This window comes from Balaenoptera musculus, chromosome 13 (assembly GCF_009873245.2).
Source record: "Balaenoptera musculus isolate JJ_BM4_2016_0621 chromosome 13, mBalMus1.pri.v3, whole genome shotgun sequence".
Classification (NCBI taxonomy): Eukaryota; Metazoa; Chordata; class Mammalia; order Artiodactyla; family Balaenopteridae; genus Balaenoptera; species Balaenoptera musculus.
Window position 1 is genome coordinate 55,179,626 of NC_045797.1, and position 26,689 is coordinate 55,206,314.

Here is a 26,689-nt window from a genome sequence, read left to right on the forward strand (position 1 = left end):
AGCCACTCCAGAGAGGTCAGGCGAGGCCTAGGACCCCAGCTGGCTCCCCACTCCCTCTCTCCTCCCAGACCCCAGTGCAATCCCACCTTTTATCTGGTCTCCCCCTCTTCAGCCAGGCACTCCCGGAAGAAGGCCCTGAGGCCAGGGCTGTGAAGAATCCACATGGCAGCTGACACGGCCAGCTCACCTCCCTTGGCTCTCCTCATGATGCCGCTGTTGCCAGTGGCCGGCTGCTAGCGGTCCACCCGGTCCCACAGGCCTGTGCCCAGCCAACCTCAGATGCCAGCAGATGGCCCATCCTCTTTGGTACCCTTGCCCATCCCCATCCATCTCTCCCTGATTTCTCTTTCTGGTATTCCTTCCCCCTCCCCGCTCCTCAGCCTGTGTGTGTATATGGGGCAGGGGGAGTGCCCCGAGCCTCGATTCTGGCCAGTGAGACCTGCCCATCGAGGTGGAAATCATTGCAGTAATTAACAAGCCTCCCGGGTGGCGCTGGTGGGGATGGAGAGGCGAGGAGACAACTAGGGCCGCTGAATCGTCTGGTGAGCCCCCTGCCTCCCATCCCTGACAAACGCCAGTGCTCCCCAAGCCATGCTTGGGGCCAGAACAGAGAACGAGCCCCTTGTCCTTTGGAGGTGTCACAAGGCCTGGGATCCAGCGCATCCCTTGGGGCAAGAGAAATGGAGGCTCAGGGGGTCCAGTGGGGAGGGCCAACTCCCAGGCCAGAAATGGGTTTAGCCAGGGAGGTGGGTGCTCCAGAGATACCCCTAGGGGCCTGCTGAGTCACCACCATCCCTTTCAAGGCACTGGTCTCCCACCCAAGATCCTCCCTTGGACAGCTGGGTGGGGGGGCCTGAAAGGGCCTAAACCACACAGTCTGAAGGAGCTGGAGATGGGAAACCAGCTGGCCCCCATCCTGCTTCCTCTGGAGCCACTCTGTCCTCAGCCCAGGCCTCCAGGTGTGGCCTGTCTCCCCCTTCTTAAGGCTCTAGCAACAGATTTCAAAAGTGGGAGCTCCCCGCTCCCAACTCAACTGCCCCCTCCCAGCGGTGGAATTAAGCACAGGAGAGTCATCTTCAAAACCTCTTCGTCACCATGAGGCTGGCACCAAGGTCGCGTGGGCTCTGCCACCCACCACCCCAAGCAGGACTTTGGGCTGGGCCAGGAGAAAGGGGAGGGGGCAGTAAATATTTATTGCTTTCGATTGAGATAAGCTAAAGTGATGTGTGTGATGGCTTTTCCTCTGGCTCTGCTGGTGTGCCGTGGGGTCTTCCTGCTTTGGGCCTCAGTTTCCTTCTCTGTAAAATGAGGATTTGGGGTGAGATCTGTGGTTTTCAAACTCTGCTCTCAGAGCCCAAGCATTCTATAGGAAAGAATCAGGGCTATAGCAACTCTGGTCTTATCAGTTGCGGACTGGGCTTCACCCCTAAGATTTCACGTGCGGAATGAGCTCACAGCTGAGAAACGTTTGATCACCTCTGGGCCAGGTGATACCTGTTTCTGTCCCAGCTTGAAGCTTCCAGGGACCGGCAGCACCACATCCACTGCAGGAGGGCCCGGGCTGCCTGGGGAGAGAGGAAGGACCCCAGAAGGATGAACCAAAGGGACTTACTCCTCAAACCTTAGGTTGGGTACAGTACTGGACACATAAATACATATATATGTCCAGGACACAGAGGGACGAGGCTGGCTCGGGAGGGTCAGGGCAGACCCAGAGGACAATGTGTACCCATGTTCACTCATACATGCTTATGTGCACACACACGCATACACACAGTTGACCCCTGCAGCCCTGCCTCCACGGCAAGGCTCCAGCTGGAGGAATTTCCTTCTGTCTCCCTCTGAGCCCCGCCCCACTCCCACTTACCTCCTCTTTGGACTCTTCAAGCTGACCTGGCTGAGCTCTGTCTGGAGATGAGGAAAATGTCTCTATCTGTTTTTCAAATATTTGGGGCTTGCTAAAGACCCACACATTTTTTTTTTAAAGTGTGTATAATTTGAGGGCAATCTGATCCATATGTTTCTGATTCTCTTGCACTTAAATCATCAAAATATTGATTTTTAAGAGCCATTTGATGTCTAAGGAACCTTTTTAATAAGCTTTTAAAACTCTTTAAACCCAGAGACTGGAGCCGGTGCCAGGGCCCGGGCTGGCTGCTGGCTGGTCGCAGCCCCTCCCCTGGGTTGTGATTACTTGGAGCCGAGTCTCACGCCTCACGCCCCCGCTGCAGGCCTCACCTCTGCCTGGACTCCCTGCCTCCCCCAGAACTCGCCAGGGGTTCCAGCTCCAGCTTCTTGCTATCCTGACAGAGGGGCTCGCCCCCCTTTCTTTTCACAGACCTCACTCATATTTCCTCAAAGCACCATTAAGGCACAAACCAAGAGGAGCAAATAGGATTTTTAATTTTTAAAGCCTGAATAATATTTTGCTGTAGAACTATGCTACAATTTATTTAACCAATCCCTATTGAAGAACATTTAGATCATTTCCAATTGTACACCTTACTGCACATTTCTGATTATTTCCTTTGGATACGTTTCTAGAAGTGAAAATACTGGGTCAAAGAGTATGCACGCCCTTAATGCTCTTTCCACACATGTTGCCACATCATTTTTCCGAAAGATCACACCAATTTATGCTTCCACAGGTCTCCCCTCCTGTACTCTTGAGAGGAACGCTCATTTTTATTCAAACAATGCTGTCCCATTTGAACACAGAGAAGCTCTCTCACACAGCACAGATCCAAGAAGGCTCTAAAACCAGAAGGCCTGCGTTTGAATTCCAGTTCTGCTATTTACTAATTGGAAAAGTTACTTATTCTGTCTGTGCCTGTTTTCCCAACTATAATTTGGGGATACTAATGGCACCACCACATATGTTTATCATGGGGATTAAATGAAATAATGTATATAAACTTAAATAACTTAGTGTCTGATGCATAGTTGGTGGTGAATAAATGATGGCTAATATTATTACTATACCTTAGCTATTCCTTCAACCCAGAATGCCCTTCTCTTTCTCACCTGTTTTTTTTTTTTTGAATTTTTGAATTTTATTTTATCTTTTTATACAGCAGGTTCTTATTAGTCATCCATTTTATACACATCAGTGTATACATGTCAATTCCAATCTCCCAATTCATCACACCACCACCCCACCCCACCCCCACCACTTTCCCCCCTTGGTGTCCATACATTTGTTCTCTACATCTGTGTCTTTATTTCTGCCCTGCAAACCAGTTCATCTGTACCATTTTCTAGGTTCCACATATATGCGTTAATATACAATATTTGTTTTTCTCTTTCTGACTTACTTCACTCCGTATGACAGTCTCTAGATCCATCCACGTCTCTACAAATGACCCAGTTTCATTCCTTTTTATGGCTGAGTAATATTCCATTGTATATATGTACCACATCTTCCTTATCCATTTGTCTGTCGATGAGCATTTAGGTTGCTTCCATGACCCGGCTATTGTAAATAGTGCTGCAATGAACATTGGGGTGCATGTGTCTTTTTGAATTACTGTTTTCTCTGGGTATATGCCCAGTAGTGGGATTGCTGGGTCGTATGGTAGTTCTATTTTTAGTTTTTTAAGGAAACTCCATACTGTTCTCCATAGTGGCTGTATCACTTTACATTCCCACCAACAGTGCAAGAGGGTTCCCTTTTCTCCACACCCTCTTGTTGTTTGTAGATTTTCTGATGATGCCCATTCTAACTGGTGTGTCTTTCTCACCATTTTGATGCCCTTTTTTCCCCCCACTCACCTTTTTGATTCACTCACTACTCGGGTCATTACTTATCTCTACAATTAGCTAAGTTCCATTTCAATTCAAATCAATTCAATTCCATCCCAAGAATTCTGGCATTGTGCAAGCCAGGGCCTGGGGAGCTGGGCAGACACATAAAATAGACCATCTCTGAGGTATAGGCGAAGATGTGCTCTTTGAGATTTAGAGTGGCCCCCATCCCAGCACACTCCATTCCTCATGCTTTGATCTCCTATAACACTTTGTGTCCATAAGGTCATTATGGAAGAGACTATGTACCGCTCTCCATCACAACTTAACTGTGTGTGTGTTTGCATGTGCATGCATGTTCTTGTACACACATGTTTGCATTTGTGTGTTTCTGTGGGCACGTGTGTGGGTGTGCATGCTTGTGTGTGCATGTGTGCTTAGAGTTTAAGTTCATGAGATAACATGGTGAGTTTCCTCTGACTTTTCCACAGATCTTACCCAAGGCAAGGCACAAAGCTGCTATTCAAGAAACACACGAATGAATGAATGAATGAACAAACGAATGAACGAACTGCGAAGGAACGAACCATAAACCCTAAGCTGGCGCTCAGGCTGAGGATCTGGGAAGAGGGTTCCACTGGGAGTCAGGAGTTCTGCATTTGAAACGCGACAGGTCCTGTGTGGCATGGGCAGGACTTGCCTCTCCTGTTCCTCCGTGTTCATCCCTGACAATTGCAGGGATTGGATTAGATGGTTCTTCCCAGTTCTGAGGACACTCTGAAGCCTCCATTCCCCAACAGGCTCTGTTCCCAATTGCCAGCCGCACTCAGTCCCTCCAGACGCAGACTTCATCAGACCCATGAAGGCCCCAGTCCAGCTTGGGGAGGGCATCCTGCTCCCCTGCCTCATGGGGCTCAAGGATATTTTGTCTAAATTCTCCAGGAACAGAGAAAAAGCACAGAGGCTTTTGCTAAAACCCAATGAGCAGGTCTCTCTGAGGACAGGGATTAAGTCTGTCTCTGCTGATCTCCCCTCTAGTCGACTCCCCTGTCTGGGAACCAGCTTCGGATTCTCTGGGGTTTATCCTCCCTCATATGGTTCCACTCCCCTTGTGTTACCCTTGTGCCATTTTCAACCATCCCTTTGGAGCACCTCTGCAAAGAATAGATCCCCAAAGAACAAAGCAAATTTTGGTCCAGGCTGGTTCGAAATGAAGTCCCTCTTCCTTCAATAATTGCAGTTTGGGAAAGAAACGAGACCCTCCTGACTCCCTGGTCTGGGGTAACTCTGCCAGACCTCTCACCAGACCTAAAAGACCATCTCTACTGGCGAGGAAGGGGACAGTCTCAAGGGGCCCAGCTTCCCTTCATCCCACACCAGGACATTTCAGGCTCTGACGGAGCTGCTGGTGATGGGCTGGTGGGTTGACTCTTACAGGATTATCTGGATTTGGAAGGGTCTCTCAGGGGCCAGCAAGTCTGGGAGGATCGAGCCTAACTCCACACAGAAGAGGTAGGCAGAGGGGTCTCTGTCTCTGAGTGACTCCTTCTGTCTCAGAACTGCCTCTGCTCAGGGAAAGAGGCCTGATGCCTCTCAAGGGTCTTACTCCCCCCCCACCCACCCTTACCTCCCAGATATCACTTTTGGGCTATAAGGTGCTACTTCTGTTGACAACACAACAGGAATGTGAGCTTTATGTAAAGAGTGGAGGATGCTTTTGAATAATTTATGTGATATTTTTAATCCAAGTTTTAAAAATCCTAATGTTCCAAAAAAGAGGAAACACTGATGCTTCAATATTCAAACTGAACAATCTTTTACTTAAAAAAAATAAAGCCTTGGAGTTCATAACCAATTGGCAGTCTCTCAGAAAGCCCCTTAAAAAAAATTTTTTTTGGCCGCGCAGCATGCGGGATCTTAGTTCCCCGATCAGGGATTGAACCCGTGCCCACGGCACTGGAAGCGCCAAGGCCTAACCACTGGACCGCCAGGGAATTCCCAGAAAGCCCATTTTTAATGACCTTGATTCTGACTCACCTTACTTAGAATATATGACTTTTATGCCCCTCTTTTGTGTACACACACACACACACACACACACACACACACACGCAACACACTTGCTCTGTGATCCTGGGCAAGTTTCTCAATATCTCTGGGTCTCAGTTTACTAATTTATAAAATAAACATAATTTACATAATAAAAGATTGGATAACTATGTCCAAGTTCCCTACCAACTCTTGAATTCTGTGATATCAAGGGAATTCTGAGCATGCAAACTTACTGCAGCAGCTGTATAGCAAGCAAACTATTTTGCCCTGGATAATCCTCAGGGCATCCCTCCAGCCGTGGGCTATGGATGGGGCAGAGCTGGCTGAACTAGTGAGGGAGACAAAATACTGCTCATGCTTTCAAGAAACACCTCTGTGAGCTACCCGAGGGCAACACCACATCTGCCTTGCTCACTGCTGAACTGCTGTCACCTAGCACAGGCTCCTGTACATAACAGCTACCCAAAACAGTCGTTGAATAAACAAGGGAATTAACTAACTAATTAATTAAGGCATGCATACTGTGTCTCTTTCAGGATTCAAATAACTCTTTTCCCCAAAATGCAAAAGTTTTTGTCACTAGAACACCTAACATGAATTTTTTCAGAGGATTCTAGACCAGATATTGGTAAGTGTGTAAGATATTAAAACAGATCCAAAATAATTCCTATGAAAAGCCTCCTCCCCCAAATGTAACCTGTGATGATACAAGCAAACTGAGTTTTATTGACCCACTGCACCCAGGTAGAATGTTGCAGAGAGCATCCTGAAACGATGTCTCGTTAGGAGAAGTGAGGCCATGGTTTTCATTTTTCTAGTAGAAGGTGGATATCAGAAGTGGAACCAGTATTTGGACTGATTATTTTCTTAAGGCAAAGGTCGGTTCAAGTGAGGTGAGGTGATGAGTGAAGAACAAAGTGTTACAGAAATCCAGACATGCTGTGGTGATAATTGTATAATTGATGAGAGAGGGGTACTGGTTCTTATCCACCAGACCCTCCCCTTTATGGCCATTCTGTGGCCAAACCAAAGGGTCAGCCACAAAAGCAGCCTCTACATCACTGTCAGGATACTAGGTGACATTATCATCTCAGAAACAACAGTTTGGAGTTGGACAAATCTGGCCTCCCTGTTCCATTCATCAGGTGATGAGTTGTTGGATCATATGATGTGATTATACTTGTTCACCCACAGTCAAGGCTCCGGAGAGTCTACACTTGGCAACCACCATGGACATGGAGATGAAAAGGGTGATGTTTAGGCTTTGTGGAATCCCAGGTTAATAATCATGTCCTAGAGTCCATTTGGGTTTACCTCAGAGAGAAAGGTGGCCATCTCCTTCAGTTTCAAAATAGACTGTTATATACCTAGTCAGTAATATTTATCCAGGTGTAACACAAAATGTTGGCAATGGCACAGCTAGCTAATAGAAAATATAAAGCTATTTGATTGTCCATTTCCACTGGACCAAAGAATTCAGATTTGTCCAATGAACCTCAAAAGCTATGGAAGGGCTTCCCTGGTGGCGCAGTGGTTGAAAATCTGCCTGCTAATGCAGGGGACACGGGTTCGAGCCCTGGTCTGGGAAGATCCCACATGCCGCGGAGCAACTAGGCCCGTGAGCCACAATGACTGAGCCTGCGCGTCTGGAGCCTGTGCTCCGCAACAGGAGAGGCCGCGACAGTGAGAGGCCCGCGCACCGCGATGAAGACTGGCCCCCGCTCGCCGCAACTAGAGAAAGCCCTCACACAGAAACGAAGACCCAACACAGCCAAAAATAAATAAATAAATTAAAAAAAAAAAAAAGCTATGGAAAATTATTTATAACATCAACTAAGGTTAATAGTACATTTCTGTCTTTCTTTTTCAGTGATATAGCCCTCATTATGGAAATCACCATTTGGATGGTGCACATAAAAAGTGAATCAATATTTCTTCCAGGTAGTTTTCTAGAATAGCTTATGTGACTTCATTTTGTAAGTTCCTGGAGGCATGCTTCAGTGAGACATGTTCCACAGAAGGTGTTGGGATCTTAAATACCTAAGCATTTCTAAGAAGTTAAGGCTTGATTTCCACACAAAAAAATAGTCCTCTAGTGGGGCATAGACTGTGTTGAGGATGTAGGTGCCTAATGATAGAGCTGGATAATCTCTTGACACCTCTTATGGGTAGAACCAAAATAATAATAATAATAGGACTTCCTTGGTGGTGCAGTGGTTAAGAATCCGCCTGCCAATGCACACAGGTTCGATCCCTGGTCCGGGAAGATCCCACATGCCGCGGAGCAACTAAACCCGTGTGCCACAACTACTGAGCCCACGTGCCACAACTACTGAAGCCCGTGCACACCTAGAGCCCATGCTCCGCAACAAGAGAAGCCGCCGCAATGAGAAGCCCACGCACTGCAACGAAGAGTAGCTCCCGCTCGCTGCAACTAGAGAAAGCCCATGCGCAGCAATGAAGACCCAATGCAGCCAAAAATAAATAAATAAATTTATAAAAATGATAATAATAAACATGATAATGACCAAAGACATTTTCTAAATAAAACTTATGCTGTGGAGAAGCAGCTATACTATCAGCAAACTATTGCCACAAAATAGCAAAGTAGAAAGAAATAGGCAAAAATTAAAGGAAGAGTGTTAGACAAAGGAGAGTGTGTTAATTTGTGACTTCCCGCATCTGAGCCATCTTATTCTGAAGATCTGGAAGCACGTCTGTTTCATGCTGTCTTCTGCTTAACATGAAGGTCTCAGGTTAGAGTCTCCTTCTGAAGATCTTCTGCTTCTGGGGGATCCTTAAGCATCCTCACTGGGAAATTATTGTTCGTGATGGCCTTCCAGTTGCCAGGGGTGATTTGTGTTTCTTTAATTGGGAAGCATACATCCAAAAATCAAACCCTTGGAGTTTTACTGCTCTCCTAGGTATTAGCAGTAACTGATAATGTCTTTTTCCATCAGGGTCCAAGGGCTGCGTTTCTATGATGTTTCTTCCAAAAACGAAGTTTTAGTTTGTGCAGGCATGGAGTAGGAGGACGTTAATAATAAAACTGGCCTATTGTATTGACCCCTTGCAGTATTTGGCTATTGCTGCTCCTAACAGGGTAGAGTCAAGGATTGGAGGTGATAGTCCTAGATGCTTGGGGAGGCCTGTTACTAACTTATTAGGAGACAGTTGATGTACTCTCAAAGCAGTTCATCTTACTGTCATTAAGGCCAAGGGCAGGACTTTGGACCAGGGAAATTCAGTTGTTTCTGAAAGCTGGGCTAAGTTTAATTTGAAAATTCCATTCATCCTTCTACTTTGCCCGAAGACTGGGGGTGGTATGGACAGAGGAATTTTAAGTAAGCAGCACTGTCTTCTTGCAGAACTCTTTAATGATCATCTTAGTAATACGAGGATACTCATTACTACAGCAGTAGACGGGACCCCTCCAGTAGGAAACGCAAAACTGAATGGCTTGTTCTGATGCTCTTCAACACAAGGAAAGGTTTCAACAAATCTAAATACAAACATGCCCCCAAAGCCAACAACAAACAAAAACAAAAACAGCAGGACATATTCATATTCCATTAAAAGGGATAATTGTATGACATTCATCTGGAAGTTTTCTAATGGGCCTTGAGGTCTTGATTCCCAGGCATGCCCCACCTTTACTGTTTTGCCAAGATTATGTTGTTGGCAGGTGAGGTATGCACTAGAGCAGGGTTCAATAAACTATAGCCCACAGGCCAATTCTGGCCCATGGACCTTTTTTGTAAATAAGGTTTTGCTGGGACACAGTCATGCCTATCTGGACCGTCTATCACTGCTTTTGCACCCCAATGGCAGAACTGAAGAGTTGCAACAGAAACCGTGTGTCCCACAGAGCCTAAAACATTGACTATTTGGCCCTTTACAGAAAAAGTTTCTTGATTCCTGGTCTAAGGCACCATTATGATGGGCCATTTGGGTCATATTGTAAAGTAAGTTCCCCAACCTGGCCACTGTAATTCCAGACTGTTCTTGGAGGGGTTCTGCCATATTGTAAAATATGCACAAGAATTTGGGTTACAATGAGAATCCTACAAAGAGTGGGCCTCCAGCCTAGTGGAGAAGCAGACTTGGACTGAGATGACCCCATGTAAGTTAATAACAGTTGGACAAATGAGTTGCTTCTGCACCTCCTGTCTCGGGCTCCCAACCAGAGGGGAGCTATCTCCAGCTGCAGTCCCTCAGCAAAAGAAGTTTTTGGAAATTTTGTCTCACACATCTACCCTCTGGGACACAAAGTCAGGATGGAGGCAAACATTTTCAGATGGAGAGCCAAGCTGAAGTTCATCCTCTGAAGGTCACCAACCAAGCAAGACCTTAAACTGGTTGGTCCTTGGGGCTGGTTTTGGCCATTGACTTATTGGTACTCATCTGCTGACAATGCTATGGCCATTTTTTCCCCTTAGAGACAAAGAAAGTTTAGGACTAAACAGGACAAGACAAAGGTGAGAGCAGATGAATAATGTCTAAATTGGAGAAAACCCTTGTTCAGTTAGAGAAAGTTGTTCTGATAGAAGGAAAACTGACTTTTATTGACTTAGTGCAGCACGGGAGAACACTACACTGACAATTCTTAAATGACATCTTGTTAGGAGAAATGAATGCATTTTATTTTACTCCTCCTTGTGGGGCTCAGAAGCTCCTAGAGCAGGATATCAGAATAGGACACACGCTTAGACTGGTTAATTTCTTAAGGCGAGGGTCAGTGTATAAAAGGCAAGGTTCTAAGCAAAAAAAGGAAGTCTTGTACTAGTCACCAGGTCTTCTGATGTTGCTGCTGCACAACTAATGCGAACTTCTGGTTCTTACCAGAAGTTTGGGCAATGCCCAAATGGGGAAAAAAGCAAGCTGAGGATGGGGATAGGAATCGAATTGGCCCAGAGACGTGGTTTGCAACCTGATCAGAAGACCTTAAATACTAAGCCAAAGAATGTGGACTGCATCCTATGGGCAAAGGGACATTTCAGGCCAGGAAGTAATGTGACAGACCCAGTGCTGTGGGAAGATTACTTTGACATCTGTGATGGAGATGATTAAGAGGGAGGAGACCCTGGAAGCAGCAAACTGAGGCCTGAGCAGCTTCAGAGCTTTCAGAGAGAGGCTCCACACCCTCTGGGTTTGATTCCTGGCTCAGTTGCTCTGCTAAGACTGAGCAAATCCTGCTGTGGAAGACTGCTGGTTGCCTCCCAATATCCACTTCCCCCTCTCTCCTTTCTAAAAAAATCTTGAGTTTGTCTGGGACAGCAAAATTCCCTGTTAAAAATATTCACCTCCTCCAAATGTAGCTGAAGATGTCCATATTTCTGGCCAATGAGGCATACAAAGAATTTTATAGTGGGGCTTCTGGATAAAAAGACATTGATCCAGCCAGCACAAATTTTTTCCTTACCCACTTCTTCCAGCCTGGAACTCAGTTGTGAAGCCTGGAAGTGGTGCAGCCATTTGTGACCATGAGGATAAAAGCTACAAGTCAAGGATGGCAGAGCAGGAAGATAGCAGAAGTCTTGATTCTTAATGACTTTCTTGAAGAGCTGTACCAACCTGGACTGCCTATCTCTAGACTTCCTATTATGTAAGAAAAATAACTGTGTAACTTGTTTAAGGTTTATCTTAAGCAGCCAAATGTAATTCCTAACTGATATACATGGCTACCCTGAATGCCTCACTTTCTCCCTCTTTTCATGATCTCACAGCCTGGCACAGGAATGGATTATCCATCTACCATGTGCTTTTCAGAAGCTGCCCACAAGAACAGCTGAAGAGGCCCTCAGTCTATACTGCCCCCTTGGTCCCAACTCTCTCAGCCTTGCAGGGCCTCCCTAGCTTGCCTGGATCCTCCAGAGACCAGAAGGCAATGCCAGCTGGGACAGCCCCAGGAGACCAGATCTCCAGCTGTGAATCCAAGGCAAGAGTCCTAGACCAGCAGTCAGAAGTCCTGGGATGCCGGACCACCTCTGCTACTAATCAGGACATGACCTTGACCCAGTCACTCCCAATTCCCTTGGGCCTCAGTCACCCTATCTTTGGAATGTGGGGACCGAGCTAGGTCAAAGTTTTCAAGGTATGCATCCATTAGTTTGCATTTAACTGTAAATAATAAAAGCAAGCAAAAAACGAACGGCAAAAATCAAAAACAGAAAGATAGTGTATTCAAACAGGCTTAAACAATAAAGAAAGTTATCATCTGATAAAGTCCAGAGACAGGACCACTCCAGGGCTGGTATGGTCAGCTGCCCACCAATGCCGTCAGGCACTCTGCAGTTCTCCATGGATTAGCTTTGTCCTTGATCTGGCTTCCTTCAGGGGCACAGGATGGCTACCACAGTACCAGGCAGCACAACCAACGCACACCCCTAGCCAAGAATGAAGTGAATCCATCTTTCTTGTGTTTGAGTTTCAGGAGCAAGACGTTTTTCCCACAAGGCCCTATCAGACTTCCTTTTACCGCTCGTCGGCCAGAAATGCCTCTTTCCAACCAATCACAGAAAAGGAAAGATGGGATCACCATCTGGTCTGAACATATTCTGGAGAGCCAACCATGACCAGTACAGAAAGGGAGCCCTCCTCTCTAAAGAAATACCACATGACCCCATGACACAGAGCAGATAAAAGCAGAGGCCCTTGGAATGAAGTTAGGAATGGGAAGAAAGCTAGCCCCACTCCTACTGTCCTCGAAGTCCCAGTCACAGAACCCTGGAGCTCTTAACACCAGTTTGAAAGCCACTGGGCTTGATCTCTAAGGCAGATTCTCACTCCAGCACCCCATGGGTCTCTGCTTCTATGATTAATGGCTCTAGCAGAATGGGGTCAATAAGAAAGGGGAAACTACCCACATCCCCTGAGGTCACCCTGAAGATGGGGCCAGTCAAAGGGCCTGGGGCTTCTTCTAGCCTGGCTACAGCTAGGAAAACTCTATGGAGTGTGTTGTACACTCATCATAACGACACACATTCATACAACCTTTTCCAGTTTGCAGGCACACATCTCATCCAGTCTAAGAAGCCGCCCTCTAAGTAGTGTATGGCACAGATGGCTCTAAACTAGAGCCACAGAGGTGGGGAAACCGAGGCATAAAACAAGGAGGCCTTGGCTCACAAAGCCAGGGTCTGGAAGAGCCTAGCTGGAACCATAGGCTGCCAGTTTGGCCTAAGGGTGAGTGACGCTCCTGGGAAATTGAGGATACAAGGAAAAAAGACATAGGCATGACAGCAAGGCCCCAGATCACGGAGGCACAGGCTTGCTGGCTGGGTGATTGGGTCTCTCAGTCTCCCTGAGCCCCACTCCCCTCAGGGTCACTGGGAGGACGGGGGGAGCCCTGTGAAGGGTTGTTTAAAAGAGCTGTGGGATCTTCCAGGCTGAGGCTGCAGACAGCTTGGGGAGGACAAGCTCTGTTTCCTTACTTCAGACTATACCTGAAGGAAGACTGGGCCCAAACCACAGACTGCCACCCTGAGCCTGGCCACCACCTCCTCCAGGGCCCAGCACCTCCCCCACTCCCTGGAGGCAGGCGGCTGCTAAGGGCGCTCCCCACAAGCTGGTTCATTAAAGATTTGCTCTGTCGAGCAGCAATCAAAATAAACAGACCAGCCTGAAAGCCAGGGAACTAAAAACCAATTAAGAGGGAATGGAGATGGAAGGAGGGGTGGGAGCAGGGGGGGAAAAGAGGCCGGGGCTTTCCAAAGACTCAGTTCCCATGGCAGCCAGCTTCCAAAATAGTCTGGGAATGAAAAATAATGAAAACCACAGCCGAGAGAAAAGCGATCCTGGCAGGAGAGTCCCGACCTCGGGATTGGCTAAATCCCCTTGCTCCTGGCTCCCGGAGGGCGCCTCGGTGGGTCAGAGCACCGGTGACCTGTCCCTCCCCCCCCACCGCCCACCCGTTCCTCTTTCCCTCTCAAGGCTGTGAATGGTGCAGACCCTCGCAGGCCCTGCTGCCAAGGCCCCAGGGTGAGGGAGCCACAGTCAACACCTGCCTCACGGGGAAACGACGATGGAGGCGGGGAAGGCTTAGGGACAAGACCGGAAGGGGAAGTTCAGGGCACCAGGAGGTCTGCTAGCCTGGTTTCAGAGGGCTTCCTGGAGGAAGTGACATTCAGACTGAGATCTGAAGTAAGAGCTGGCCAAGAAATGACCAGAAGGAAGAGCGCCTCAGGAAGAGAGAAGAGGAACAGAAAAGGCCCGGGAGTGGAGGAGCGGGAGGGAGAAACACCAGAAGTTGGGTAGGGCTGACAATTACTGAGCTGGGCATGCTCTGTGGCAAGCTGAGTGCTTTTTATGCACTGAATCCTGAGTGGTAAGAACCCCAGCAGGCTGTGACTCCCTGATTTTGTAAAGGTGGTGGAGCCGGGATCCCAGCCCACATCTGTGGACACTACACCTGCCCTCTTTCCCCTCTGCCTGGAGCCGGGCCTTCCGGGGAGCCCCCAGTTCCCTGCCCCTTCCCCTACCCGGGTGACAGGGGAGCCCTGCGTGGCGTTTCTAGCGTCACTTCCTAATGAGATCTCCGAGGAGGCCCCTCAGCCCACCAGGAGGCATCACCGGGGGCATCACCGTGTAACCAGCTCCAGACCCCCTTGTGGTCTGGTTTCTGTTTCATTGGTGAGGCAACAGGAAAGCTGAGATCCTATTAAGCTGACTTGCAGTTGCCAAAAAGGAATAACGGCCAAAATTAAGTTAACCCTTTCACACCCCCTCGCTTCCTGAGCCACAGAAATAAGAGCCCTGAACCATATTACCATCAAGGGAAGCAACACCTCAGCCCCAGGGGAATGGGTTCCCAGGCCCAGAGGGACACCTGGCCTCCCCAGGAGGCCGGACCGGCCAGGATCCTGTTCTGCACCAGCGTAAGCAACGGTGTGATAACGGGCAGTGCCCTGCCCACCAGCACTTACTCAGTGGACGGGCTCCTAGTTGGGAAGCAGGACTGCGCTAACTGGATCTGGGTCCTCCAAACAGGAAGAGGCAAGGTGAAGGCTGTGGAGTTCAGTGGCAGCTCTGAGGCTCTGACTTTTCACTCTCTTTCCAAGAAGCCAAGCCAGCACCAAGTGGGAGCCCACTGGAAACGCGGTGCACCTGAGAAGGCAAAAGCACAGCCGTCAGATCCCAACTTAGTGTCCTCTGAAGTCTCTGAGCGGGACAAGGGGAACGTGGGCCAAGGAAAGAGCACTGGACTCAATGTCCAGAAAGCTGGCTTTGAGCACAGTACCTGTCCTGTCCTCGTGGTGAATGAAGCATAGACTTTGTAATCAGGGGCCCCCAGGCATCAACCTTAGTTCCACCATCTGGTAGCTGTGTGATCATGGGCAAATGACTCCTCCTGAGCCTTGGTCTCCTCAACAGTAAATGGGCACAATAATACTGACCCCGTAGGGAGGGTCTCTATAAGGGTGACAAAAGGTGCCAGAGTGCCCAGTGTAAGCTGGGGGTGGAGTAGGAACTCACGAGCATTCCTTCCTCCCCTAAGCCTCAGCTTCACCAACTGTAAAATGGGGTACCAACTCTCCTAGGTTAAGTGTGCAAAGCACTCGGAAAACTGCAAAGGCCTATGGATTCGTGCAAGGGGCCTCTGGCTGGGGAAGATGCTGAATTACTCCCTTTCCAGCCCACACTACCCTCAGCATTTCTCTCACCTGCCATCAGCCGTAAGGCCTTCCTTACCCTGCACAGCCCCTTCCTGGGTGGCCTTGAGGAGTCTCTGCGGCCACAGAGTTAAAAGAACATTTATGGGGCAAACATGAGAAACTCACAGCAAGTATAAGAAATTGGGATTATGATGCACCCCCACTCTCTGGCTTCCCACTTATTGTTGAAGGAGATGAGGCCCAGGCACAGAAGGTGGCCCTCCTGAAGTCACAGCTTGTAAGTGCCTGGGTTTGGAACCCCAGGGCTGTCCCACTCCGAGGCCAGTGCTCCTGCCCCATCCACACCCCCAGTTCACTGGCTCAATGACTCCCAGGCCTGAGGGGCCTGTGCAGGGCCAGCACAAGGAGCCTCCTGAGACCTGGGGTGGGTCCCTCCTCCTGTGGGTGCTGAGAGTGGTCACCCTTCCGCCAACGGGAGAGAGTGACATGCTGAGTTACCGCCGGCTTCCTTGCTGGCCGAGGGCTGCCCGGAAGGAGCCCACAACGTGATGGGAAGGACAGCCTGCCCGGGAGGTGGTGACACTCAGCCCTGGGTTTGAATCTGCACTCAGCTGTGCACACTTGCACAACCCTGAACCTCTCTGGCTCTCAGTCACCTCAGCAGTACATCTGCAAATCCAGGAAAAACGCGCCCCATCTCACAGGCTGTGGGAAGATTGGAATGAGATGACTGACAGGTGTTGAAAACCGGCAAACCTTGTTGTCTTTCGTAATTAGCACATTCATTATTTGTTTGTGTTTCTAAGCAGCAGATTCACTAAGTGGGTTAAACAGCATCTCACTCCCCACTCCTTGGGCCTCCCCATCCTGTTGACACTAGCCCTGCTTTGTGCGCCACCAGTGAGAAGATGAACCCATGCCCGAGTCAGAACAGCCTGGGGGAGCAGAGTCGACTGCTTATCTCAAGTGCTGGCTGTGCTGACCCTGAGACAAACTGAGCCGCGAGAAGCCAAGTGTGGTTCCTCCATCTGACTCTCATAAATTAATAAGACGACGCGTCAGGTCCATAGCCACCTGACACATTTGTGTGGGGCACGGGGCTCGCCCTTTACAGATAGAATCCTAGGAGCATCACGTCACAGCCCTGTGATGGAGCAGTGACTGACTTATTTCCTCCCTTCCTTCCTCCCTCCCCCACTTCCTTCCTTCCCTCAGATTTCCACCTTTGATCCCCAAAGCCACATTTCCAGGCAGTCCAAGGGCTGTGCCAGGGGAGGAGGGACTGCTGGCCTCAGGGCCCCCATCCTGGGCAGGCAGGAAGGGCCCAGCCATCTGAGAGGAGCCAGGGGAACTGACCCAGTCAGAGCAGCAAAGGGAACAGAGCAGGGGCAGATATCTGGGGCTCAGAGAAGGCGTTTGCTTGGAGATTTGGGGCACCAGGCCAAGCAGGGAAGCCCTTCTGCCTGGATGTCCCTGAAGGAACGTTTCCCAACCAGCCCCACAGATCCACACCTCTAAAGCTAATGCCAGAGGCTCCCACAGCAAGGCCTCGCGCACCAGAGGCGCACAGTCAGGGAGTATCAAACCAAACCAACCAGGCAGTCAGATGAAAAGGCAGCCTCCTCCAACATCAGAGGAAAGCAGGGGAAGCCCCCAGACAGCTGGGCCAGGTCTTGAGGAAGAAGCAGGGAGTCAGAGAGAGCCCAGAGCAGCTGAGAGGGGGGCTCTGGCCCCGAGAAGCTGGATTCAGGGGCTGAGGGGAAGCCCCTCATCCTGGGGGGCTCTGAGGAACGCATGTCCCCTAGGCTCTAGGTGGCTGCACTCCCATGTCCCCGGGGGCCACAGAGAGATATGCTCAGCTCCCCTGGGCTCAAGGGGACCCTGTGTTTCTCACGGGTCATCCATTCAACCCTCACAGCCAACCCCATGAGGCAGGAATCATCATGCCCAGTTAAATCTAAAGAATCTGCAGCTCAGAGAGGTTAAGTAACTCACTCTGAGTCACACAGTGTCCTTGTCAGGTTCATCTGGCCACAAAGACCCTACATACTTACTGTTTGACGGGATAAAATCATTAACCAGTGATTGTTCCCAGCCTCCCTCTTCCCCTCTCCTGCTAAAGGGACTCCGACTGACCCACCTCCTGGCCTCTCCTTCCCACCCTTGAAGTCATCCCTGCCGGGGAAGGTGGTTCCCTGGGCCTTTGAAAAGCAGAAATTGGAAGAAAAGGGGAAAGGAGAGAAAGGTCCGAGAGGCACTGGGTGGCTTTGAGGTGGAATTATGGGGAGAGGAGAAAGCTGTGTCTGGCAAGGCACAGAGGTGGAGAGATGTGTGGGCTCAGAAGTATCCGCTTTCATGACTGAGAAATCCAAGGACAGAACTGAAGTTCTAGTGACATCATGTTTGGCTTCTGAACTCTGTTCTCTTGAACCAACACCACTGAGGCTGGCCCCCATGAATCACAGATGTGGAAGCATCTCATTTGTAAGGAGAGAGGAGGAAAGGAAAGGGAATTGGGACTGAGGCAAGGCAGAGACCAGCCTCCTCTCACTGCATCTTTGCTTTCCTTTGTGTAGTGTTCTCCTCTGTGCACTCACCACTTGCTTTGTTCACTTTTAGTTTCTGCTCCGGTATGACTTCGGTTAGCACACAGCCCACCATGGCCACCTGCAGCATCTCCTCAGTGCTTTTCTAGAATGATGACAATTCTGTTTGCGTTCCCACTGTGAACTATTTCATTGTACTCATGTTTCCTGGTTCAAAAATCATTTTCCCACAATTAGGTTTCTTTTTGAAGGTTTTATTTATCTTTAAAGCTTAACCTTCAGCTGTTCTTTTTTTAAAAAAATTATTTATTTTATTTATTTATTTTTGGCTGTGTTGGGTCTTCATTGCTGTGCGCGGGCTTTCTCTAGTTGCGGTGAATGAGGTGCCACTCCTTGCTGCGGTGCGCGGGTTTCTCATTGTGGTGGCTTCTCTTGTTGCAGAGCGGCTCTAGGCACACAGACTTCAGTAGTTGTGGCTCGCGGGCTCTAGAACACAGGCTCAGTAGTTGTGGCGCACGGGCTTAGTTGCTCCACGGCATGTGGGATCTTCCCAGACCAGGGCTCGAACCCGTGTCCCCTGCATTGGCAGGCGGATTCTTAACCACTGAGCCACCAGGGAAGCCCTTTTCAGCGGTTCTTGATGCTTCATTGTGGTCTCATGTTTTGTAGCTCCGTTATCTAGTCTAGGGCTTGTGAATCTACTGAACTGTATGTTGATCCTTCAAGAATTCACAAATATAACTGGTTTATTGAAGAGTCTCAACTTAGTGGGAAATAAACACAAAAATGGTTTTATGTCTTCTATCCACCCCTATCTATACTATGACAAATTCCTTTTCTCATTGGTTAAAGGCTCCCTTAACTATAACTTGGTCCAACCCAACTATAACTTGGTCCAACCCATACATTTTAGTCTCCTTGAGTTTCCAGGACAATCTGGTTCTGTTCATCAAGACGCATTTCTGCTTATTGGTTTGTTTCTTCTCCTCCCTTTCCCAGGAGAGGCCAGAGCTGTAGCCCCAGTTAGTTGCAATGGAGAAGGGATCTGATCTGATCTTCACACACTTTCCCCCACCTCCTCCTAGGTCCAGGTCATCCAGTGTTTGGGACAAAGAGAAGGAGGTGGAAAAGGGCACACATCTTCTAACTCAGTCAGGCTGAAGTCCCCTCCAGGTTGGTTGCCTCTGCTAATTATTTAGTGAAGCCAAATGACCTCTGGTGCCCCCAGTGCGGCAGGCATCCACGGGCTGGCTCTCCCATGGGATGCGTGTCTGGGCTCTTCAGAAGGGCAGGCAAGAAGCAAAGGGCCATTTGCTGCTGGTACTTCTCACTCAGCAGGCAGTCTGCTGCGGGGGAAGGAGGGGGCAGGCGGTGGTGGTGAGGGGGGGTGGTTGGTGGGGAGGAGATAGGAGGAAGGGAGAAAGGGGAAGACAGGAGGGGGTAACAGTAAAGAACTCAAGACCAGCTGCCTTATCCTTATCCGGCATCCACTAAACCCACAGGAAGCTCGGGAACCCTGGCTTTGCCAAATAGCGGGAGAGCCGCTACTCCCTCTCCACTCTGCCAGCCAGCCCTCTCTCCTGCTCGCGTCACGCAGGGGCGGACCAGAAATTCCCTTCTCCCATTCTGTGGGCCCCTTCAACATATAAAAAGGCTTTTGCAAGCACCTCCAAAAGATTTTTTTTTAACTTTCTGAAAAGAGATTTAAATGTGGGCAAATGATTTTTGAACCATTTTGAACCATCCAGGAGACATAGATAATGGGTCCTTGAAGAAAGGATCTCTTGCATAGAGAACAGACTTGTGGCCGCCAAGGGGGCGGTGGGTGAGGGATGGACTGGGAGTTTGGGATTAGAAGATGCAAACTATTATATATAGAATGAATAAACAACAAAGTCCTACTGTATAGCACAGGGAACTATATTCGATATCCTGTGATAAACCATAATGGAAAAGAATGTATATATATGTATAACTGAATCACTTTGCTGTGCAGCAGAAATTAACACAACATTGTAAATCAACTATACTTCAATTAAAGAAAAAAAAGTAATGGGCCTCTTGGTGTCCCCCTATTTTGGCTTTAAGAAAGAGAAAGATTGATACAGCCACTATGGAGAACAGTATGGAGGTTCCTTAAAAAACTACAAATAGAACTCCCATACGACCCAGCAATCCCACTACTGGGCATATACCCTGAGAAAACCATAATTCAAAAAGAGTCATGTACCAAAATGTTCATTGCAGCTCTATTTACAATAGCCAGGACATGGAAGCAACCTAAGTGTCCATCATCGGATGAATGGATAAAGAAGATGTGGCACATATATACAATGGAATATTACTCAGCCATAAAAAGAAATGAAATGGAGGTATTTGTAATGAGGTGGATGGAGTTAGAGTCTGTCATACAGAGTGAAGTAAGTCAGAAAGAGAAAAACAAATACAGTATGCTAACACATATATATGGAATCTAAGGAAAAAAAAAAAAAAAGGCCATGAAGAACCTAGTGGCAGGATGGGAATAAAGACACAGACCTACTAGAGAATGGACTTGAGGATATGGGGAGGGGGAGGGGTGAGATGTGACAGGATGAGAGAGTGTCATGGACGTGTGTACACTACCAAGTGTGAAATAGATGGCTAGTGGGAAGCAGCCGCATAGCACAGGGAGATCAGCACGGTGCTTTGTGACCGCCTGGGGGGGTGGGATGGGGAGGGTGGGAGGGAGGGAGTTGCGGGAGGGAGGAGATATGGGAACGTGTGTATATCTGTAGCTGATTCACTTTGTTATGGAGCAGAAGCTAACACACCATTGTGAAGCAATTATACTTCAATAAAGATGTTTAAAAAAAAAAACAAAAAAAAAAAAAAAGAAAGAGAAAGGACTCCCTTTCCCTCTCCATTGGAAGGGGAAGAATAGCCTCTCCCTTTATGAGAGCTGCATAGTTCCCCCAAAGCCACCAACTCCCAGCTTTCTCCCAGTCCTCTTCTACCAATCGAGCGGTTGGGACTTCCACCCAGGGGCCCAGGCAACTGCAGGAGTTCCATCTGTACCAGGTGAATGTGCCTGCATACAGGAAATGGTGCGCGAGACAAGACTGCCAACCAAGTTGCAGAGCGGATGGCTTTGCCCAAGGAGGTATGCGCTGAATCCCGTTGGCATTTTAAACTGGCAGGCCAATTATTTGTTTCTGTCTGGACAGAATGTGCCTTCATGAGGGGCTGTGGATAACTGTGATCACATGAAACTGTCAGACAAGCTCATCTGGACAACCTAGGGGCAGGTCAGAGAGAATTATCGTGCTTCACAGTACTTTTGAAGAAAGGCAGCTTTACTGCTTTTATGTAGATACAGTAATGGGAACCAGGTGTGACCAGGAGAGGTCCTTGGGAAACTGCTTCAAGGACCAGCTAAGAATGAGTTGTAGCCAGCAAAGCAGTTGTCTATATGTGAATGATGTGACTTTAAATGTCTTGTTTGAATGTTTCTCCTAACATCGTTGTCTATCATTTTGTACTTCCATGAAGAAAGGCTGGCTAAGCAAAGGTTAACTTCTTCCCAGCAACATCCAAATTATTCCAAACCTCAGATGACCACCTCCCCAAAATCAAAGATGTTTGCCTGAGTTGGCAGCTCATGAGGAAGCCTGCGTTTCACAGCAGGAAGAGGAGTTTAGCCAAAATTTCCACATGAGACAACCTTGATCCCAGCCCTAACCCATCTCAAAACGAGTATCTCCAGACTTGGGTGCTTAGTACTACGAGATGAACTTAGCTGAGTTGAAATATCAAGAGGAGAAAGAGGGAAAGCTGAAGGCTCCCCTATAGGACCGGACCTGGACCAGATCCAGAGAAAGGTATTGAAATCGTGAATCATTCAATTCAGTGACTACTGTGTATCTGATTCTTTTTGGGGGGATGCTCTGATGAACAAGCCATGGTCCATGTCCTCCAGGAAAATTGCATCTTGTAGTTGAGAAGGGACATCCGTAATAACAGTGGCACAAGGCAAAGTGAAGGAAATGCAACAGGACAGAAATAAACAGCATTCCACAGTGGGGCAGAAGAACCACAAGAGGCCCTAGGAAGGAGAAAACTTTTGAGGTCAGCTTTAAAGCTAAGTTTTTATTTTAAAAAAACTTAACTGATAACGGACACATAAATGAGTATAATTAGAGCACAATTATTTGAAGAACAGTTTGGCAATATCTCCTAGAGTTGAGGATATGCATTCCATCACCCAGCAATTACGCATCCAGGTATATATGGTAGAAAACTCTCACACATGGGCTAGAGGAGACACACACAAAGATATTCAATCCCACTTTTCTATGTAATGTCAAAAAACTAGAAATGACCTAAATGTCCACTAATAGATAAAAGGATGAATAAATGGAGGTATATTCATACAATGGAAAACTATACAGAGGTTGAAGTGAATGTTCTAGAGCTTCATGTATCAATATGGAAAAATCAGAAAATTTTGTTCAAAGCATTTAAGGATATCTCTGATCGATCATTAGTCGGTCACTAGGCTGACCCAGCAGAGACTTCAATGGCTGCATATACAGGAAATACAGCTTTTATAGAATTAGTCCAGCAAAGTCACTAAGCAAGCCAATGGCAACAGCAAACAACAAACCCTTCAAGGAAAGGAGAATCTGATTTCCAGACTTGCCATGTTACATCATCTACGCCTAGACACATCATAGCCAAACTGTCAAAAGATAAGAAGAGAATCTTGAACACAGCAAGAGAAAAAACAAACAAATAAAACTCATCATATACAAGAGACTGTCAATCAAGAATTTTCTATCCAGCAGGACTATCCTTCAGGACTGAAGGAGAAATTAAGACATTCCCAGATAAACAAATACAACAGAAGTCACAATAAATGTACATGAGCCAACCTAGCCAGAGATTGTTAAATTGGATGTTTTTAATCTAGCTATACGCTATGTATAAGAGACACACTAAAATATATGGACCCAGAAAGTGTGAAGTAAAGGGATGAAATTAAAATATAACAAAAAATAATCACTGAAAGAAAGCTGGTATAGTAATATCAATATCAGATAAAATAGATTTTAAGGCAAAAGGCATAATTAGGAATAAAGAGGATCAATATGTAATAATGAAAGGAAATTCACTGGGAAAGATATAAGATTTTTTAATGTGTAGACACCTAACAACATGACTTCAAAATATACAAAGTTTGACAGAATTACAAAAAAGGAACCAACGTTTCTACAATCATAGCAGATCTCTTTATAACTGAGAGAGCAAAGAGATACTTTTAGTAATGATTTAAATTAACAACCTTAACCTAATGGACAAATATAGAACACTTCACTCAGTCATTATATTATTCATTTTTTTCTTGGAATACTTATAAAGACTGACCGTGTATTATGCACAAACTAGAAATTAGAAATTGACAGCAAGAAATAACTTTTAAGACATTATTTTGTAAATTGATAAACACATTCCTAAATATCTCAAGTGCTAAAGAAGAAATTATAATGGAAATGAGAAAATCTTCAGAACCTAGCAATAATGAAAATAACGACATTTCTAAATTTCTTGATGCATCTACAGGGATGTTAGAGAGAAAATCTGCATTTTCACTTATGGCTTATGTAAGAAAAGTAAAGGCTACGACTTAAGAGTTAATTGTCCAGCTCAAGTTAAGGAGGAGGGAAACAACAAAGTAAACCCAAATAATGTAGAAGGAAAGAAATAATAAGGATGAGGACAGAGATTAATGAAATAGAAAATGGACATAGCAAGCATCAATAAAACCAAAAACCTGGTTCTCTGAAAAGACTGATAAAGTAGACAAATCTCTGGCAAAGCCGGTCAATGTAAAAAGAGTGAAGGTACAAATGAACACTGGTGGAGCCAAGCTGCCACATCAACCATGAACACCCATCTTGAGAATGTTACGTACTTTCTGTTAAAATAGCTTTCTATCTTGTTTAAGCCATTGTCACTTTGAATGTCTGTTTCTTGCAATCAAACCTAATCCTAACCAACACAGAGGGCTCATCCAGGCCTGGGCTGAATCTGGGTATCCCAACTAGGCTGGGCAGGATGGAGGATGGTGGGAGACAGTGACCAGGCAAAGGAGAGGTGGCAGGTGAGGTGGTAGCCAAGTTGGGTTGAGGTGGCAGCTGGGACAGTGGCCGGCAGGACAAGTGGTAACCACAGTATGTGGCAGACTGCCAAGCCTGCTTCCAATAGCCTCCTGGCTTCCCAGGTGAGCTCACCCCTGAGCTGACTCTTGGGGCCCAGACCTACTGGGCAGGTCTGGTTCCTCTGGAACAGGGGCCATATACCAGACTTTTACTTGCAAGTCTCAGGAAGCCCAACTCAAATTGGTTTAAACAATAAAGACAATGTATTCACTCATTTAGCTTAGTTCAAGTCAATGGCTCAAACTACGATTCCAAAGACCCACCACGCTGGCCCCACATGGTCCCATGCTACCCACCCTCCAACAGCTCCAGATTCTTCTCTGCTGAGAGAAAAATAGCTTCAGCAGTCTCAGACCTCCCATCCATACCCCACACCATCCAGGGAGAAAGATTTCCTTTCCTAGGACCTCCCTTAGTCTAGTGATTAGTGCTCTCATTGGCCAAAATTAGGTCACGTGCCTTTCTCTAAGCCAATCAACTTGCCGATTGACTTCAGCCAGTCAGGACCCAGCACTGGAGCTGCTGCTAAGCTGAGTGACCAGGACAATTTACTGAGCCTTGCTCTGCTCCTGTTTCATAGAGGATGTTAATAATACCTAACTTGTAGTGTTTTCAGACATTATAAATAAAATCAGAATTTAGCCAGCACAGTGCACACGGTACTCTCTGCATTTGATCAATGGCAGCCATTAATAGATATTAGCACTGGGACTTCCCTGGTGGTCCAGAGGTCAAGACTCTGTGCTCCCAATGCAGGGGGCCCGGGTTCGATTCCTGGTCAGGGAACTAGATCCTGCATGCCGCAACTAAAGGTCCCACACTCGGCAATGAAGATCCCGTGTGCCGCAACTAAGACCCAGCACAGTCAAATAAATAAATAAATTTAAAAAAACCAAAAAGCTATTAGCACTAATACTAAAAACTGGGGCTCCATTCTCAAACCTGGGGTGAGAAAGTTGGACTGGGGCTTTCAGTTTGAAATAAATGTCAGTCTGGGGCTTGTTCCTGAGAAGAGGGAGTGGTACCAACACTAAACTTGACCCCCAGCCCTAGAAGGTAAACTGAGGCAGTATGCCCATAGTACAGCTGAAAGTGCAGGGATCCAGGGAGGTCCACAGTTCCCCCTGACCCTCAGCAACCCCAAGAATAAAGAAGCAGAGGTAACTCTGCCCAAACAGGACTCTCCTCCCATTTTGTGACCTCCCTGGGGATCATGCAGGCCCCTGGGGTGGGGCTGTCCCATTAAATGGCCACATTCAAAGTAAGAGGAGCAGAAAGGCTGCAGATCCCCCCTCTGGCTCAGCTCATGGTGGGTGACAGGGTCATATGCCCTGACAGGCCTTTACCCAGGGAGAAAAATCTTTCTAATAGCCCAGAAGAATGCCCTAATCTGACATCTCGTTTAGCAGATTATTGGGCCTGGCTTTGATCTCTACTGGGCATAATGAGTGCACCTCTTGGGCCAATCAGCAGTCACTAATTAGCAGAGTGGCCTGCAGCTGGGCCTGCCCAGGAATGGGGCCCTCGGCTTGCGAATTGGGAGTTGAGGGTGATGTTTGTGAGCAGGTCAGACCCAGAGTGAAGCTATGGGATAGATCTGGGTCACCAGGACCAGCCCCAGGGTCTCTCTGGGAAAGTGCTCTAAGCTGGGCCTTCACATGACACATGTGATACACCAGGGACTGGGCAGCGAGCAACCACCCCCACTCCCTGCAGTGCATCACCCGACAGTGAGAATACAGCACCGACTCAGCACATAATCGATGTGTGTGACACCACAGCACAGCACCAGGATGTGCAGGCAGACAGCAGAAACCACCTGGTTCTGCATCTGGCCCACTCCTAGAAGGTCAGACCCTGCCTCTCTGACTTATTGACTCTAGACTCCCATTTCTCTCTCTTCTTGGGTCCCCAGCATCCACGCATGTGGATGGGAGCTGACAGGCAAGAGAGTTGGTTTTGGGTCCTGTGGTTTCATCGTCTCTAAGAGTAGCGGGACTCAGTCCTGCATTAGGGCTGGGGTTTCAACAGGGACGTGACTGGGAACACAGATGAGGAGGAACCACACTGGTGTTCCTGGGTCAGAGGGCCTGGAGGCAGTACAGGGCGGGGGCCACATGCTATAGGCTTAGCATAGGAAGAGCTGGATTTATATGCCATCCTCTGCCATTCACTAAATAGCCACGTGACCTTCGGGTAAGTCCCCTTAACTTCTCTGCGCTTTGTCCTTTGTGTCAGGACAAGGTTATTTTTCCACATGGTGGTTGCAATATGGGCTATACTTAGTTTTTTAATAAAACCAAGCCTTGCTCTGAACACATAATTCTGAACACTTAAAATACATGTATTAAGTAATTCTGTACTTAATACATGTATTTTAAGTGTTCAGAATTATTAATAAATTTCTAAATCAGTCAAACTAAACATTAAATTTATTTTAATTTCAAAATTAATAAGCAGATAAAACATTAAGTAAAACATTCATTTACAGACATATAAACATTAAACTTAATATTAATTCAGAATAAATCAT

General features: G+C 47.4%; 1 long non-coding RNA gene across 1 annotated transcript in view; it reads right to left on the reverse strand.

Moving 5' to 3' along the window:
- The window catches only part of LOC118905672, a 207,812-nt gene that overhangs the window by 108,822 nt on the left and 72,301 nt on the right, over positions 1-26,689 (reverse strand). Inside the window, exon 3 of the long non-coding RNA XR_005022311.1 lies at positions 14,721-14,901. This is a non-coding gene — a long non-coding RNA (uncharacterized LOC118905672). The remainder of the gene's footprint in view (positions 1-14,720; positions 14,902-26,689) is intronic.